General features: G+C 43.0%; 1 protein-coding gene across 1 annotated transcript in view; it reads right to left on the bottom strand.

The window, feature by feature from the left end:
- The window catches only part of kif26ba (kinesin family member 26Ba), a 356,970-nt gene that overhangs the window by 253,620 nt on the left and 86,465 nt on the right, over positions 1-16,885 (bottom strand). The gene's annotated exons all lie outside the window — the stretch shown is intronic.

Genomic DNA, 16,885 nt, shown 5'->3' with positions numbered 1-16,885 from the left:
ACTAAGTTCTTATCTGCATTACACCCTCAGTTCTTAGACCCTAACCCTCTGATTCAGAGGAGGACTGTTCTACATGGAGCCGCAGCAGACAGCTTTAACAAGAGAGTTGCCGGGATAACAAGTAAGTACTTGGCAATGACCACAAACCCACAGACTCCTCAGCCTTGCCAGAAGGGAATTGTTTTCAGCCAATTCTTTCCATCTCAATACTTTTCAGAAATGTTTTATTGGCACGTCTTTGATTGAGCTGTACTCTGGATTCTCAGCCAAGGGCACAATGCCAGCAGTTGCTTTAGCCCTTGTTTCTCCACAGAATTTCCAAGCAAATACAGACTGAGTGACCATTCTGCTGAAAATTCTCGGTTCTGTCCATATCTTGAACTTCTTATCCACTTTGAACAGGATGCCACACAACTATAACCGTCCATTGCCAAGAATTGAATCAGAAATCCGGATGTCAGTGCCCGTTAGCCCTGGGCTGTGGTAAGTCAAAGGCCCGATGTCTGAGTCTGAATCTGAGGGGGCAGACTGTCTTGGAGTTGGAGGACTGCCTCTGAGGGTGGGTGGGAGGGAGGGAAGGAGCTTGTTTTGAGGTTGTTGTTTTGTTGCTGGTTGTGTTCGATGTTGGTGTTGGAATGTGTGGCGACGTTTGTGGGCTGCCCCCTCGTGCATCCTTAGGCTGTGCTGATTGTTAGCACAACCAGTGCATCTCACTGTATATTCCAATACACACATGATTAATAAACAAATCTTGGATCTTGAGTCCACATTAGCTCAATGCGAGAGAAATGCAGCTCCCTCGCCTTCACCCAGAGTCCTGTTGGCTTTATTGTATATGGTCTTATCCAATTCCCACAATTGTATTTGGCTCCACCGAGACCCCTGACAGTACGTTCTGTACCCTAATCACTTACTGCATAAAGAATCTTTCCTTGTGGCATCTTTAGTTCATTATCTGCCACCGTTTCTTAGAGTCTAGAGTACTGTGCAAAAGTCTTAGGCACCCATACAAGCTAGGGTGCCCAGGATTTTTGCACAGTACTGTATTTGTTTAGCAAGTTTGTAAATCTGGCGGGATCAAAGGATTTTGGGAATGGAGAGGGTGGAGAGCCATGGGGGGGGGTGGTGGTGGAGTGTGGAACAGGTGACGGAGAAGGAGTGCTGGAGTGGGGGGCGGTGCAGGTGCAGACACACCCAGCCCTGAAACATCAGGCAAGATAATTTGATTCCAAACAACTGCTTTATTGATCATTACAGAATATCTTTCTGGTGTTTCCCGCGCCCTCCTCTGTCCCTTTCCCTTTCCCCCCCCCCCCTACCCCTTTCCCACTCACAGTCCACAATCAGAATCAGGTTTATCACCACTCATGTATGTCATGAAATTTGTTTTCTTTTGTGTGGCAGCAGTACAGTGCGGTACTTAAAATTACTACACTACTGTCCAAAAGTTTTAGGTACCCTAGTTATATATGTGTGTCAAAGATCTTAGCAGAGTACTGCAGAACACAGAATACTCCAGCACGGTACAAGCCCTTCAGCCTGTAATGTTCTTCTAATCTCTTAACCAACTCTAAGATCAATCTAACCCTTCCCTCATATCACACATATGCTTATCTAAGGGCTTAATTTACTCCCACTACCCCTGGCAGAGCACTCCACACACCCATCACTCCCTACGTAGAAACACTTCCCTCTGGCATCCCTCTATACTTTCCTCCAATCACCTTAAAATTATGCCCCTTCATATTGGCCATTTCTGCCCTGGGAAAAAGTCTCTGGTTATCCAATCGATCTATGCCTCTATCGTCATCTCTCATTCTCCTTCATTGTAAAGAGAAAAGCTTTAGCTCACTGAATCTATCCCCATAAGACATGCTCTCTAATTCAGGCAGCATACTGATAAATCTCCTCTGCGCTCTCCCTGCAGTGTCCACACCCTTCCAATTACAAGGTGACCAGAACTGAACACAATATTCTAAATGTGGTCTAACTCGAGTTTTATACAGCTAAAAGACTTCCTTTCTTTTCTCAGTGATTATTCAGTGATTTATTCAGTGGTTTATTCAGTGATTATAGTACCCTAGGAATATAATATTACAGTACTTCATAATTTGAAACACTATTTACTGTTCCAAATTATAACACAGTCACCTCTATCCAGAGCACACTGGAGCCCCTGAGGTGCCCAACAGTCCTGGAAATCCCACATTGTACCAGCGCATGCTGCGTCCACAGTGTAGGGAACTGTATGGCCATGACCTTGGTAGAAGGAATGAAGGTGTACACTATTTTCTAAATGGGAGAAAATTTTGAAATCAGAGATGTAAAGGGACTTGGGAGTCTTCATGCAGGATTCCCTAAAGGTTAACTTGCAGGTTGAGTCAGTGGTGTGGAAGGCAAATGCAATGCAATAGTGTATGTGGAGAGGATGTTTCCTATGGTGGGAGAACAGAAGGCACAGCCTCAGAATACAAGGACATCTCTTTAGAACCAGAGATGAGGAGGAATTTTTTTAACCAGAGGGCAGTGAATCTGTGGAATTCATCACCACAGACAGCTGTGGAGGCCAAGTCATTGAGTATACTAAAAGTGGAAGTTGATAGGTTCTAGAGTGGTAACAGTGTCCAATGTTAAAGGCAGAAAGCAGGAGAATGGGGTTAAGAGGGTTAATAAATCAGCCATGATGAAATGGTGAAACGGGCTGAATGGCTGAATTCTACTCTTATGATGCCTTAAGTCAAAATGGGCACAGATGTAATATTTAATATTTAACCACTTCCACTAAAGCCCATTCCACACTTGCACCATCCATGAGTGAAGAAGCTCGCCCTCAGATTCCCCATCTTTCACCCTAAATCAGAAGTTCCCAACTTTTTTTTACACCATGGATCCATACCATTAACCAAAGGGTCCATGGACCCCAGGTTGGAAAACCCTACGCTAAATCAATGACCTCCAGTTTTAGTGTCGCCCAACCTCAGTGAAAAGAGCCTTGGTGCCTTCACCCTTTCTATACCACCCATACTTTTGTATAGCTTGGAAAGGTCCAGGAGCCTCAGGACTCACACCACCAGGTTCAGGAACAGTTATTACCCCTCAACCATCAGGCTCTTGAGCCAAAAGAGACAACTACACTCAACTTCACTTGTCCCATCACTGAAATGATCCCAAACCCTATGGACTCACTTGCAAGAACTTTATATCTCATGTTTTCAATATTTATTATTTATTGATTGATGGATTTATTTATTCATTTATCTATCTATCTATCTATCTATTTATTTATTATTATCATTATTATTTCTTTTTCTTTCTTTCTTTTTGTACTTGTAGAGCTTGTTGTCTTTTGCACACTGGTTGTCCATCCTCCTGGGTGTGGTCTGTCATGGATTCTATTGTGTTTCTTGTATTTACTACATTTTCCCAAAAGAAAATGAATCTCAGAATTGTATATGGTGATAATATATTTACTTTGAACTTTGATCTCCCCTCAGCCTCCTGCACTGTAGGGAATGAAGTCCAAACCTATTCAATATTTATAGCTCAGGTCCTCAAGTCCTGGCAACGTCCTTTTAAATTTTCTCGGCACTCTTTCAATCTTATTACTATCTTTCCTGTTGGCTGGTGATTTGAACTGCAGGCTTCATCCCTCCTCAGTTTCACCATGTGCTTTTCCCTTGGGAATTCCCTACCCAAAAGGGCTGCTTAGGTTCAGTTGCTCAATGCATTCAGGACTAAGTGTTAAAGAGTTTCAGATGTTAAGGGATGTGGAACAACTGAGTGAAAAATCCTAATTAAATTGCAAAGCAGACAGAAGGGACTGAGTTGCCAATCCTCCTTTCATTTCTTATGTTCTTACAACATAGACAGGGGAAATGTCACCCCTGAATCTACCGGCCAAACCCTGTAAGATTGTCGTGTGATAGTTTCTCTTGCTTCTCATTGCCAGAGAATACAGGCCCAGGCTGCTGAATCAATCACAGAACAAACTCCTAACCCAAGAGTTTGCTGGATCCGTGTTGGTTAATGTCACATGTACAAAGTAAAGTGGAAAACCTTGTTTTCATGTTGTCTGTACAGATAATTTCATAACGCAGTGCATTGAGGTAGTACAAAGGAAAACAATAATACAAAACAGAATAAAGCATTCCAGTTACAGAGAAAGTGCAGTGTAGGCAGAGAATAAGGGGTAAGGCCGTGACGAGGTAGACTGTGAGGTCAGGAATCCTCCTTATCGTACTAGGGGACCACTCAATAGTCTATTCCAATAACATTGGATTGGAAGCTGTCCTCGAGCCTGGTGGTATGCGCTTTCAAGCTTTTGTATCCTCTGCCTGACGGGAGGGAGGGAGAGAGAGAAAACAGAGAAGAGATGAAGGAGAACTAAGAAGAGAAGAATTTCACTTCTTCAAGTGCATATTCTTCTTCAGGTATTGAGACCAGTCCTCAGCAACACATTTTTCCAGCTTAGTTATCACTGGGGGCATTGTAAGACACCTTGTACATCTGTATGTGACTCCTCTCACAATTAAAACCAACTCATTTGTTTCCAAACTGCCTGTGTCACTTACATGTTCGGTAGATTGTATACATGTCTTTGAAGAAATCTTTCAATTTTTCGCTATTTAAAAACTCCACTTTTCTTCCTACCTCCCATTTACCCCAAATAACAATGTATTTGGCTGTTCATGTGTCCTGTCAATATCCCCTCGAGCCTCACAGCATCTTCCTCACAACCCAGCTCTCTATATCACACCTGATCTCTTCATTCAAATTTTTACTTTGTCCCCCAGTGTCTCTTTCCATTCAGTATGAAATGGCCGGGTTAAATTTGCTACATTTTAATTCATGGAAAGCATGCTAACATCTAGAGTGAGTCCTCAAGTACATCCATTATCTCCACAGCCACCTCACTACTAGGATGCAGATCATCATTCTGGAGATTTAGCCCCATTACTTTTTCCAAGAACACTTTCTGTTCTTTTTTGTTTACACATCCGTAAGAACCTTTACAGTCTGTTTTATATTTGTAGGAAATTACTATCATTTTCCCTAAAGGTTCGTTTTGCAGTTTGAGTCGGTGGTGAGGAAGGCAATTCCGATGTTTGTATTCATTTCAAGAGGACTAGAGTATAAAGGCAAGGATGTAATGTTGAGGTTTTATAAGGCACAAGTGAGGCCTCACTTGGAGTATCGTGAGCAGTTTTGGGCCCCTTATCTTAGAAAGGATGTGCTAAAGCTGGACAGGGTTCAAAGGAGGTTAACAAAAATGATTCCGGGATCAAAAGGCTTATCATATGATGAGTGTTTGAAGGCTCTGGGCCTGTACTCAATGGAATTATGAGGAATGAGGGGAAATTTTGAACAGAGGTGAGGAGCAATTTCTTTAGCCAGAGGGTGGTGAATCTGTGGAATTTGTTGCCACAGGTGGCTGTGGAGGCCAAGTCATTGGGTGTATTTAAGACAGAGGTTGATCGGTACTTGATTAGGCAGGGCATGCAGGGATATGGAAAGAAAGCAAGAGACTGGGTCTGAGAGTGAATACACAATGAAATCGTGGATCAAACTCGATGGGCCAAATGGCGTAATTCTTTTCCTATCTCTTATGATCCTATGGCCTTAGTTTCAATGTTATATTAATTTTTTGATTTCTCTTTACTGTTTTTTCCTGTTTCTCAGACTTATTCCTCATTTTTCTTTGATCCGTTTTAATCTTTAATTTCTTTTGACAACCATGACGGGTCTGCTTTTCCAATTGGTGTCCTGGGTCTCAGAGGGATTATACTTGTTATAGATAATATACTGTATTAATTGCTTTACTGTTATATATTGTTTATACACTATCATATCTGTTAACATGATTTTCAAGTCTACCACTGACAACTTGCACCTCATATCATTATACTTTACTTTGTTTGGATTCAAGAGCATGGTTTCAGATTGAACTATATCAATTTAAATCCTTATATAAAGTTTTATTGCAACTTAATCCATTTCCCCTAAAGGCCCCTTAACTAGCAGATTATTAATTAACTCATTGCACAGTACCAGGTCTGAAATAGACTTCATTTCTCATTGGTTCCTCAATGTCTTGATTGTGAAAACCATCTCTCACTGCGATCCATGAATGTAGCCTCCACGTTGTTACTGCTAACTTGATACGCCTAACTTATATCAAGGTCAACTCAAGTTTCTTGTAATATGCACAAGTGCATGTATTCATAGGTGCAATGAAAATCTGACGTGCAGCAGCATCACAGGCATGTAGAATAAATGTGTATGAAGCATGGGTTATAATTGACATCGTTTTTGGTTCTAATTAGCTTATTTTTGTAAAAATTGTGTATAAACCATGGTCACGTTTTCCTTGTGAACGCAACTTACATGAAGTCCTCTGCCTGTGATGCTGCCACAAGTTGGTTTCTCATTTGACAGTAAGATGTAGGATCAGAATTAGGCCATTTGGCCCATTAAGTGGTTTCCATTGTTCTATCACAACTGAGTTATTATCCCTCTCAACCCCATTCTCCTTCCTTCTCCCTGTAATCTTAGACACCCTTACTAACAAAGTACCTGTCAACCTTCACTGTAAATAGAGCCAATAATTTGGCCTTCATGGCCATCTCTGGCAATGAATTCTGCAGATTCACCACCCATGGCTAAAGAAATTCACTGTTCTAAAGGGACCCTTCTATTTGAGGCTGTGTCCTCTGGTCCTAGACTCTCCTACTATAAGAAGCATCCTCTCCACGTCCACTCTATCAGGGCCATTGAATATTCAATAAGTTTTAATGAGAACCCCTCATTCTTCTGAACTCCAGTGAGTACAGCCCTTTCTGTCTTTTTACCTCTAAAACATATGGAAAATAAAACAGTACAGGCCCTTCAGCTACGATGTTGGGCCAACCCTTTGACCTACTCCAAGATCAAATTAACTCTTCCCTCCCATATAGCCCTCCATTTTTCTGTCATGCATGTGCCTATCTAAGAGTGTCTTAAACGTCCGTAATCTATCTGCCTCTGACACTATTCCTGACAGGGGGTTCCATGTAGCTATCACTCACTATGTAAAAAGCCAGTCTCTGACATACTCTCCTGTACTTTCCTCCCAACATCTTTATGTTTTACTCCCTTTATTAGCCATTTTCACCCTGGGAAAAAAGTCTTTGACTATCCACTCTATGCCTCTTATAATCTTACATACCTCAATCAAGCCATTTCTCAATTTCCTCTCCAAAAAGCCCTAACTTGTTCAACCTATCCACATAAAATATGCTCTCTAATCCAGACATCATCCTAGCATTCTCACCTGTACTCACCAATTCTTAAGATCACCAACACCTCAATGTTCTGAGGAGGCTGAAGAGAGCTGGACTTCTCACAACTCTCACAACTTTCTACTGAAAGCATCCTAGTGTGCTGCACAGCCAGGTGGTACAGATGCACTGTGGTGGATGGGAGGGCTCTACAACAGGTAGTTAAAATTACCCAGTGCATTACTGGTACTCGCCTACCCACCATCAATGACATATACATAGAAAGGTGCTGGAAAAAGGGCCAGCTATATCATCAAGGATCTCACCAACCCTGCTCACTGATTGCTTGTCCCACTCCCATCAGAAAAGAGGCATCCACACGAGGACCACCAGAATGAAAAACAGTTATTTCCCCCAATCCAACATGTTGATCAACACCTCCACCCACTTACCCACCCCACCACCACTACTTTATCATTTCCTGTCAGAGTCACCTCATGGACAGACATTCCTCTATCCAGCAAACACGAGGAAACCAGCAGATGCTGGAAATTCAAACAACAACACACACAAAATGCTGGTGGAACACAGCAGGCCAGGCAGCATCGATAGGGAGAAGCGTTCTATCCAGCGTCACTTTATGTACAGATAACCATGTTCAGTAGATAAGCTAATATGTATTTATATTTATTGTATAAATAAATATAAATACGTATTACCTACTTGGAAGTAGGTACAGAGGAGATGTCAGGGGTAAGTTTTTTTACTCAGAGAGTGGTGAGTGTGTGGAATGGGCTGCCGGCAATGGTGGTGGAGGTGGATATGGTAGGGTCTTTTAAGAGACTTTTGGATAGGTACGTGGAGCTTAGAAAAATAGAGGGTTATGGGTAAAGCCTAGTTAACTTCTAAGATAAGGACATGTGTGGCACAGCTTTGTGAGCCGAAGGGCCTGTATTGTGGTGTAGGTTTTCTATGTTTCTATGAATTTTTGTGTTCTTCATGCTGCATCGGATCCAGGGTAAAAATCACTATTTGCTCCTTTGAATCTTGAACCTAATGCTGAAAGCTGTGTAGCTAAGTACATGATAAGGCCTTTCACCTGTCGTAGAGCATAACATGCCTACTTACTGGGCTGATCCGCAGAGACCAGGGCAGGGATCAGTGAGTCACAACGTACAGAGGGAAACTGTTTGGCCCATCGTGCTTGTCAGCCCTCTGACTCGACTGACTCCCATAACCTATCCAGTTGATTCCCTCAGAGGCAGACACTTGCATTTGGAAACAGGCTCTCCATGCACAATTAGCTCCCAATGACAAAGACACTGTTTGAAAGGAGGTAGGGAGCGGATTCAAGAGGGATCTTTAATGGAGCTGGGATGGATTTGAGGCAGGCTGATATATTGCAGGGCTACAGATTACAGATTGTTCAAAGTTTTAAGTAAATTTATTATCAAAGTGCATATATATCACCATATACCACCCTGAGAATCATGTTCTTGTGGGCATTCACAGCAGATATAAAGAAACACAAAGGAATCAATGAAAAACTACACACAAAGGAGGACAAACCGGTGTGCAAATGAAGACAAATTGTGGAAATTGAGTCCATGGACTGTGGAATCAGTTCAGAATTGAATTGAGTTTTGAAGCTATCATTGCTGGCTCAGGAGCCTGATGGTCGAAGAGTTATAACTGTTCCTGAACCTGGTGGTGCAGGGCCTAAAGCTCCTGTACCTCCTTCCTGATGGCAGCAGCAAGGCGAGAGCAGGGGAGGGGTGAACAGGATTGGGTAGTTCTTTCAGAGAGCATTTCTGGACCAGCTGGCTGGCTGACCACCCATGCAGTGCAAGTCTCTGAACTCTCGTTCAGGCGTGACCAGTTTTGCAGTCCTTTCCAGGGGAAAATAGAACATTTTAGCTTCTAACAAATAATGTCACTGGCAATATTAGCAGCCTCCAATCATGGTATACTTAAAGAGCGAACAAGGGAATCATTATGATATAACTGATGTGTGTGCAGTGAGAAAATGATTTCATTATAAAATCTTTGGCTATTTGAGATAATTGCTGCAATATGTGAGAGTGCTATTAACAAACAGTTCACCATTTCCTGTGTCTGCACAATGCCTTCATGGTGACTGCCCCATTCCTGACCAGACAAGATCTTCTGCCAGTAACCATGGCCAGCAACACAGGCAACAGCAGATACCTCCAGCTAACGGACTTTCCAGGCTCTCCGCGAGAGAAGGCAGCACTCTTTTGGTTTGGACGCACTGAACTACAGACTAGCCTGGTGGGCTTTTCCCTGTTCCCTTACGTGATGAAGGAAGGTGTGAGGGGAAAGGCTGAAAGGGGTCTGGGGGATGACTTCCTTATGTAGATGGTGCTGGGTATACAGAGCAATTGCACGAAGGAAGTACCGGAGGCAAGTATAAATTAAACTTTTAGAGTCATAAAGTCATAGAAAAGTACAGACCAGAAACAGGCCCTTCGGCCCACATAGTTCATGCTGAACCAGTTAAACTGCCTACTCCCTTCCACCTGTAGCCCTCCATACTTCCCATCCAAACTTCTCTTACACGTTCAAATCCAGCTTGCATGCACCTCTTGCGCTGGCAGCTCATTCCACACTCTCACAACCCTCTGTGTGAAATAGTTTTCCCCTCATGTTCCCCTTAAACTTTTCACCTTTCATCCTTAACCCATGACCTCTTCTTGGAGTCCCACTCCACTCAGTAGGAAAAGCCTGTTTGCATTTTAAAAGGTAATTAGAAAGGCTTTTGGATTGGAAAAGTTTAGGGTGTCTCAGAAAGGCAGTGTCCATTATTAAGGACCTCCAACACCCAGGGCATGCCCTTTTCTCACTGTTACCATCAGGTAGGAGGTACAGAAGCCTGAAGGCACACACTCAGCGATTCAGGAACAACTTCTTCCCCTCTGCCATCCAATTCCTAAAAGGACATTGAAGCTTTGAACACTACTGCATTTTTTAATATACAGTTTTTCTGTTTTTGCACATTTAAAAAAATCTGTTCAACATGCATAATTGATTTACTTGTTTATTTATTATTATGTTTTATTTTATTTATTATTTTTTTTCTCTCTCTGTTAGATTATGTATTGCATTGAACTGCTGCTGCTAAGTTAACAAATTTCACGTCACATGCCGGTGACAATAAACCTGATTCTGATTCTGATCTGGGCATATATTGGCAAATGGGATTATTTTAATTGGATATATTGGTTCCCACAGACATTGGGCTGAATGGCCTATTTCTGGGCTTTGTAACTCTATGGCTCTGTGCTGCTGTTTTTTTAAAAAACTGATGGACTGACCAATCAGGTGTGCTGAAAATCAGGGCAAGGGCAGCCATTTTAATTCCAGTCCTAACTCAGAGATTGGAAACAAACTCTCATTTGGGAAGACCAAGAGTGGTCAAAGTTGGCTTCTGAGGTTGGTGTCCTTTCCTGGGATAAAGTAAGGGGAAGGACTTCAGAAGGGAGCGAGAGGCAGGGAGGGAGCGGGGTAGATGTTGGTAACTCACTAAGCTCCTCTCAACTCTCTCATCCCTGTACACATGCAAAATAATCAATTTATTTAAGACCTTCATTGCACGCTGGTTGAGCTGCTGTATCACAGCTCCAGTGACCTGGGTTCAATCCCGACTTCTGGTGCTCTCCGTGTGGAGTTTGCAGGTTCTCCCTGTGATTGCATGAGTTTCACACAGTGCTCTTTCTCCTCACGCGTCCCAGAGACCATGCCAAAGGGTGGCACAGCAGTGTGTGGTCAGCACAGCACTTTTACAGTACCAGCGACCTGGGTTCAATTCCCACCACTGCCTGCAAGGAGTTCGTGTGTTCCCCCCAAGGCCGACTGGGTTTCCTCTGGGTGCTCCAGTTTCCTCCTGCAGTCCAAAGACGTACTAGTTGGTAGGTTAATTGGGCACTGTAAATTGTCCTGTGATGAGGCTAGGATTAAATCAGGAGATTGCTGGGCGGTGTGGCTCGATGGGCCAGAAGGGCCTATTCTGTGCTGTATCTCTATAAATAGATAAGAAGAAGGTGGGTTGGTATACTGATAGGTGACAGGAAATTGCCCCTGAGCTGTAGACGAACTGTAGACTCCTGGAGAATCAATGGCAATGGTTATAAATAATTGGTTGGGCATGAATAGTTTCTGATTCTATCAGAAAATTAGCTCTGCTTAGTGGGAATTACCTTGGGGATGAGATGCAACACTGCAGCAGACAAGTCTGAGGAACATGCTGGGGCAGTGATGCAACTTTTATTGATATTGGACTTCAGTTAGGCCATAACAAAATAAGATTCTTATGCTCCATAAGACCATAAAACCATAAGATATAGGGGCAGAATTGGCCCATCGAGTCTGCTCCGCTATTTCATCATGGCAGATCCAATTTCCCTCTCAACCCCAGTCTCCTGTCTTCTCCCCGAATCCCTTCATGCCCCGACCAATCAAGAATCTATCAACCTTAAATATACATAAAAACTTGCTTCTGGGATACCATTTCGTTGATGGAGTCCGCCCCAACATTCGATCATGCCTGATTTATTTTTCCTCTCAACCCCATTCTCCTGCCTTCACCCCATAGCTTTTGACATCCTTACAAATCAAGAACCTGTCAACCTCCACCTTAAATACACCCAATGACTTGGCCTCCACAGCTGTCTGTGGTGATGAATTCCACAGATTCACCACCCTCTAGCTAAAGAAACGTTCAGAGGGAGATGAGCCAAACGGGACAAGCTCAGACGGACAAATGGATCGTCATGGGCAATTTAGGCTGAAGGGCCTGTTTCCATAGGGTGTAACTCTGTGGCTCTATGAAGTCAAGACCACTTATGTCAGGGTATGAGTTGTGGCGAGGAGATCTTTGAGATGCTCTTGTTAGTGAGCTCTGACCAGATCTCTCTCCCCGAGGAACTTTGTTCTGCTCCTGGCTCTCAGCAAATGAGACCTTGAGTGTTCAGAATTACAGTCGGGTTTAACATCACCGGCATACGTCGTGAAATTTGTTATGCGGCAGCAGTACATTGCAATACATAGTGATAAAAAACTAAATTACAGTAAGTACGTATAATTTTAAAAGTTAAATAAATTGTGCAAAAAGAGAAATAAAGCAGTGAGGTAGCACTCACAGATTCAATGTCCATTCAAAAAACCTGAATGAGGGGAAGAAGCTGTTCCTAAATCGCTGAGTGTGTGCCCCTCCGACAGTGTGGCACTCCCTCTGACAGTGTGACACTCCCTCAGTACTGTCCTTCTGACAGTGTGGCACTCCCTCAGTACTGTCCCTCTGATAGTGTGACACTCACTCAGTACTGTCCCTCCGACAGTGCGGCACTCCCTCAGTACCGTCCCTCTGAGGGTGTGGCACTCCCTCAGTACCGTCCCTCTGAGGGTGTGGCACTCCCTCAGTACCGTCCCTCTGAGGGTGTGACCCTCCCTCAGTACTGTCCCTCTGAGGGTGTGGCACTCCCTCGGTACTGTCCCTCCGACAGTGCGGCACTCCCTCAGTACCGTCCCTCTGAGGGTGTGGCATTCCCTCAGTACCGTCCCTCTGAGGGTGTGACCCTCCCTCAGTACCGTCCCTCTGAGGGTGTGACCCTCCCTCAGTACTGTCCCTCTGAGGGTGCGGCACTCCCTCGGTACTGTCCCTCCGACAGTGCGGCACTCCCTCAGTACTGTTCCTCTGATGGTGAGACACTCCCTCGGTACTGCCCCTCTGAGTGTGTGACACTCTCTCGGTACTGTCCCTCTGAGGGTGAGACACTCCCTCGGTACTGCCCCTCTGATTGTGTGACACTCCCTCGGTACTGCCCCTCCGACAGTGCAGCACTCCCTCAGTACCGTCCCTCTGAGGGTGTGACCCTCCCTCAGTACTGTCTCTCTGAGGGTGCGGCACTCCCTCGGTACTGTCCCTCCGACAGTGCGGCACTCCCTCAGTACTGTCCCTCTGATGGTGAGACACTCCCTCGGTACTGCCCCTCTGAGTGTGTGACACTCTCTCGGTACTGTCCCTCTGAGGGTGAGACACTCCCTCGGTACTGCCCCTCTGATTGTGTGACACTCCCTCGGTTATCTCACTACAGAGACTCTGACCCTAGATGGGCCTTGATCCCATATCCACCTGCCTTTGACGTGTGAGAGTTGAGGAGAGTGAGTGGGGGGAGACCTATAGAAGCATACTGGAGGGAAAATGGAAGTTCACTATTCTGGCCGTAAACTACGGGACTCAAAAAGCAGCGAGAGGAGAGGCGGGAGGGATTCCTTTCTGCAACAGTTCACACTGAAAGGATGGGGTGAGTCAGTCCGTATGTGTCGAGAAGATCTAGTATCTGCAGAGCAGTGCAAACAGAGCAGAGGGTGGAAACCGAATGACGAAGTTTTCAGAAGGCCAGCACAACCAGAATGGGCCGAATAGCAGGAACCTGACCAGTATGGCTTTATAGTTCAAGTGGGAATGGAAAAACTTCGGCAAATGCTGCACAGCAGAGACGCAAAAGCCAACATGACAACTTCATCTTCTGAATGAAGCCTGCAATGTTTTCACAATTTATCTCCGTGGAAACCGAAAGGTCAGAACAGCCTGCAGCAGGGAAACGGTTGGAGTCTCGGACTGCCTGCTGCCTCCTGTGTACTCACTGTTTACTCAGCCACACGCTTGTGATTCTGCCCCTCATTACGGGTGAGATCTGTTCCTTCCCGCATACCTTTCCCAGACCACCTGGCCAACCCCACTCAGAAACCCTCAATGTCACTCCAGGGAGAGGACTCATTTGCATTCCTTATCAATAATCAATAAGTTTCAGGAGATCCTCTCATCTAGGTTTACTTTTAAAACATAAACTCATGTTCTCAGTATTATGTATTTAAGCTATTATTATTTTATTTGCACATTGGCTGTTAATCTGTCTTTGTAGTTTTTCATTGATTCTATCATATTTCTTTGTTCCACTGTGAATACCTGAAAATAATTTTCAGGGTAGTATATGGTGACATATGTGGTATCTCAGAAAGGCAGCATTATTAAAGACCTCCAGCACCCAGGGCAAGCCCTTTTCTCACTGTTACCATCAGGTAGGAGGTACAGAAGCCTGAAGGCACACACTCAGCGATTCAGGAACAGCTTCTTCCCCTCTGCCACCTGATTCATAAATGGACATTGAAGCTTTGGATACTACCTCACTTTTTTAACATACAGTATTTCTGTTTTTGCACAGTTTTTTAATAATCTATTCAATATAGGTAATTGATTTACTTGTTTATTTATTATGACGTTTTATTTTATTTATTATTTTTTTTGTCTCTCTGCTAGATTATGTACTGCATTGAACTGCTGCTGCTAAGTTAACAGATTTCACGTCACATGCCGGAGATAATAAACCCAATTCTGATTCTGATCATAAATTTACTTTGAACTTTGAAATATCAGTCAAAAGAACCATGAGATGGCAAGGCTGCTGATACAGGTTCTCGAGCATTCAATTAAATCTCTCCTTGACCCATATATCTGCCTTCAGTCCTTCTCTTGTGCCATTAAGAATCAACCAAAGATCTCTGTTTCTTCATGTTCTGTTAACCCTGCTTCCTTGGGAGAGGATTCTTGTTGCCTGCTCCACTTTCTGCAGGAGAAAGAGGTTTCCAACAAATCCCTATTGATGACCAAGGGTCTCATTTGAGTATTTAATATAGAGCAGTAGATTCGTAAAGTCATACAGTGTGCAGACAAACTCTTCAGCCCAATTGATCCATTGTGGGGTGTGAACACTACCCACCTTGCAAAGTACCTTTTCCAAAACCTCCTTCTGGAAAACACTACATACAGAGCTATGGAAACAAAAAACTTCACACCATCTTCCCCCAGGTTGTTCGTCTAATCAACCGAGCAATGCACACAAGATGCCGGAGGAGCTCAGTAGGTCAGGCAGCATCCTATGGAAAAGAGTACAGTCGACTTTTCAGGTTGAGATCCTTCAGTAGTGCTGCTGAGTTCCTCCAGTATTTGGTGTGTGTTTCTTGGATTTCCAGCATCTGCAGATTTTCTCTTGTTTGTAAACCTAATCAGCCATTCTCGTTAGCCCTCCCCCATCCGCTCTATCTATTACCTCAGTCACTGGCTCTGCACTGTAAACATTTCAAACTATTTTTTATAATGTTGTTTACATTGTAAATACATACTGGTGTTTATGTATCGATGTACATTTTATTCCATATCCAAACTTTATTTTTATACAATTCTTTATTATTTATATATTGTTTAATGTTGTTTTCTGGTAAATGTCACACCCTGACCAACATACCACAGCACATTCCAAATACGTGTTAGTATATATGGCGATTAAAGATGATCCTAGATCCTGGATATATGCCTCCCACATTACAAAAACGCATGGGTTTGCTTTAATATGTTGGTGCTGGAAGTGTGGTGACAATCTTCAGATTGTCTTGGTCATTGATGGAAATAATACATTTCACTGTAATGTTTCAATATATATGTTACAAATAAAGATAATCTTTGAAAGCTGCCAAGTACCAGCCAGGCATTTTCTCTTTCTCCTTATAGACTAATCAGTCATCCCGTTAGTCAGCCAATGAACCCAGGCAAGTAAAGACAGAAGGAAAGACCAGAACTGGCTGTGGTAGCAGAGGTGTTGAAACACCAAGGGAAGACTGCCTGATCCCTGCAATAAAATTAAACATACTGTTTGTCTTCTCGACAAGTGCTGGAGTTGGGAGTTTACGTTCTCATGCAATAACTGAAATGTTCCCACGCACATAGACTTTGTTGCCACGCAGCTGGAATTTTCTTTTACATAATATTAATATAATTTTGAAATTATGCTAATAGAGTATAATTTTGAAATATTTGTATATATAATTGTGAAATACCATATGATTAATTGTGTTCATGAATATAATCCATAAATTTTCTAAATAATAAACATACCACAAACTTTACTTTGAACAATCTTAGAGCTTCAAAATATTTACATTGTCAGTGTTTCAAGTTACAACACTTACAAATTGTAACAATATACACAGAATGGAAGTCGGTAGCTCATTGTTAATAAATCACCAGCCCACTGAAAACTGATATCGTCTAAGTTTAAAAGATATGAAATGTGAAAGATTTGGTTTACTGTACTTCATTATGCCCCTCAATTAATAAATAAAATCACAAGTATGTGATTTTTCAATTTCCAATCTAAATATTCATAGCATTTATATCACAAAAAGAACATTTAAAGTTTTCAGACAATGTAAAAATTTCCTGATCAGAGCAATGGTTAGTTTGCACAGCTATAAAAAGAATTATTAGAGGGAATGTTGTCCAACATAGAATTATACAGCTCAAATCCAGCCCCTTTGGCCCATCGTGTGCATACATACTCATCTCATTTTCCAACACTGGACCACAGAATCATAGAGTCATAGAAAAATACAGCACAGAAACAGGCCCTTCAGCCCATCTAATCTATTTAAACTGTCTACTTCCATCAACCTGCACCCAGAGCATAGCCCTCCATAAACCTACCATCCATGTACCTATCCAAACTTCAATTGCAGCGTTCTATCCCCTGGCAATTCATGGATTCACCGAGATA

Source organism: Hypanus sabinus, chromosome 12, assembly GCF_030144855.1.
Source record: "Hypanus sabinus isolate sHypSab1 chromosome 12, sHypSab1.hap1, whole genome shotgun sequence".
NCBI classification, from domain to species: Eukaryota; Metazoa; Chordata; class Chondrichthyes; order Myliobatiformes; family Dasyatidae; genus Hypanus; species Hypanus sabinus.
This window is presented reverse-complemented; position numbering and strand designations above follow the sequence as displayed.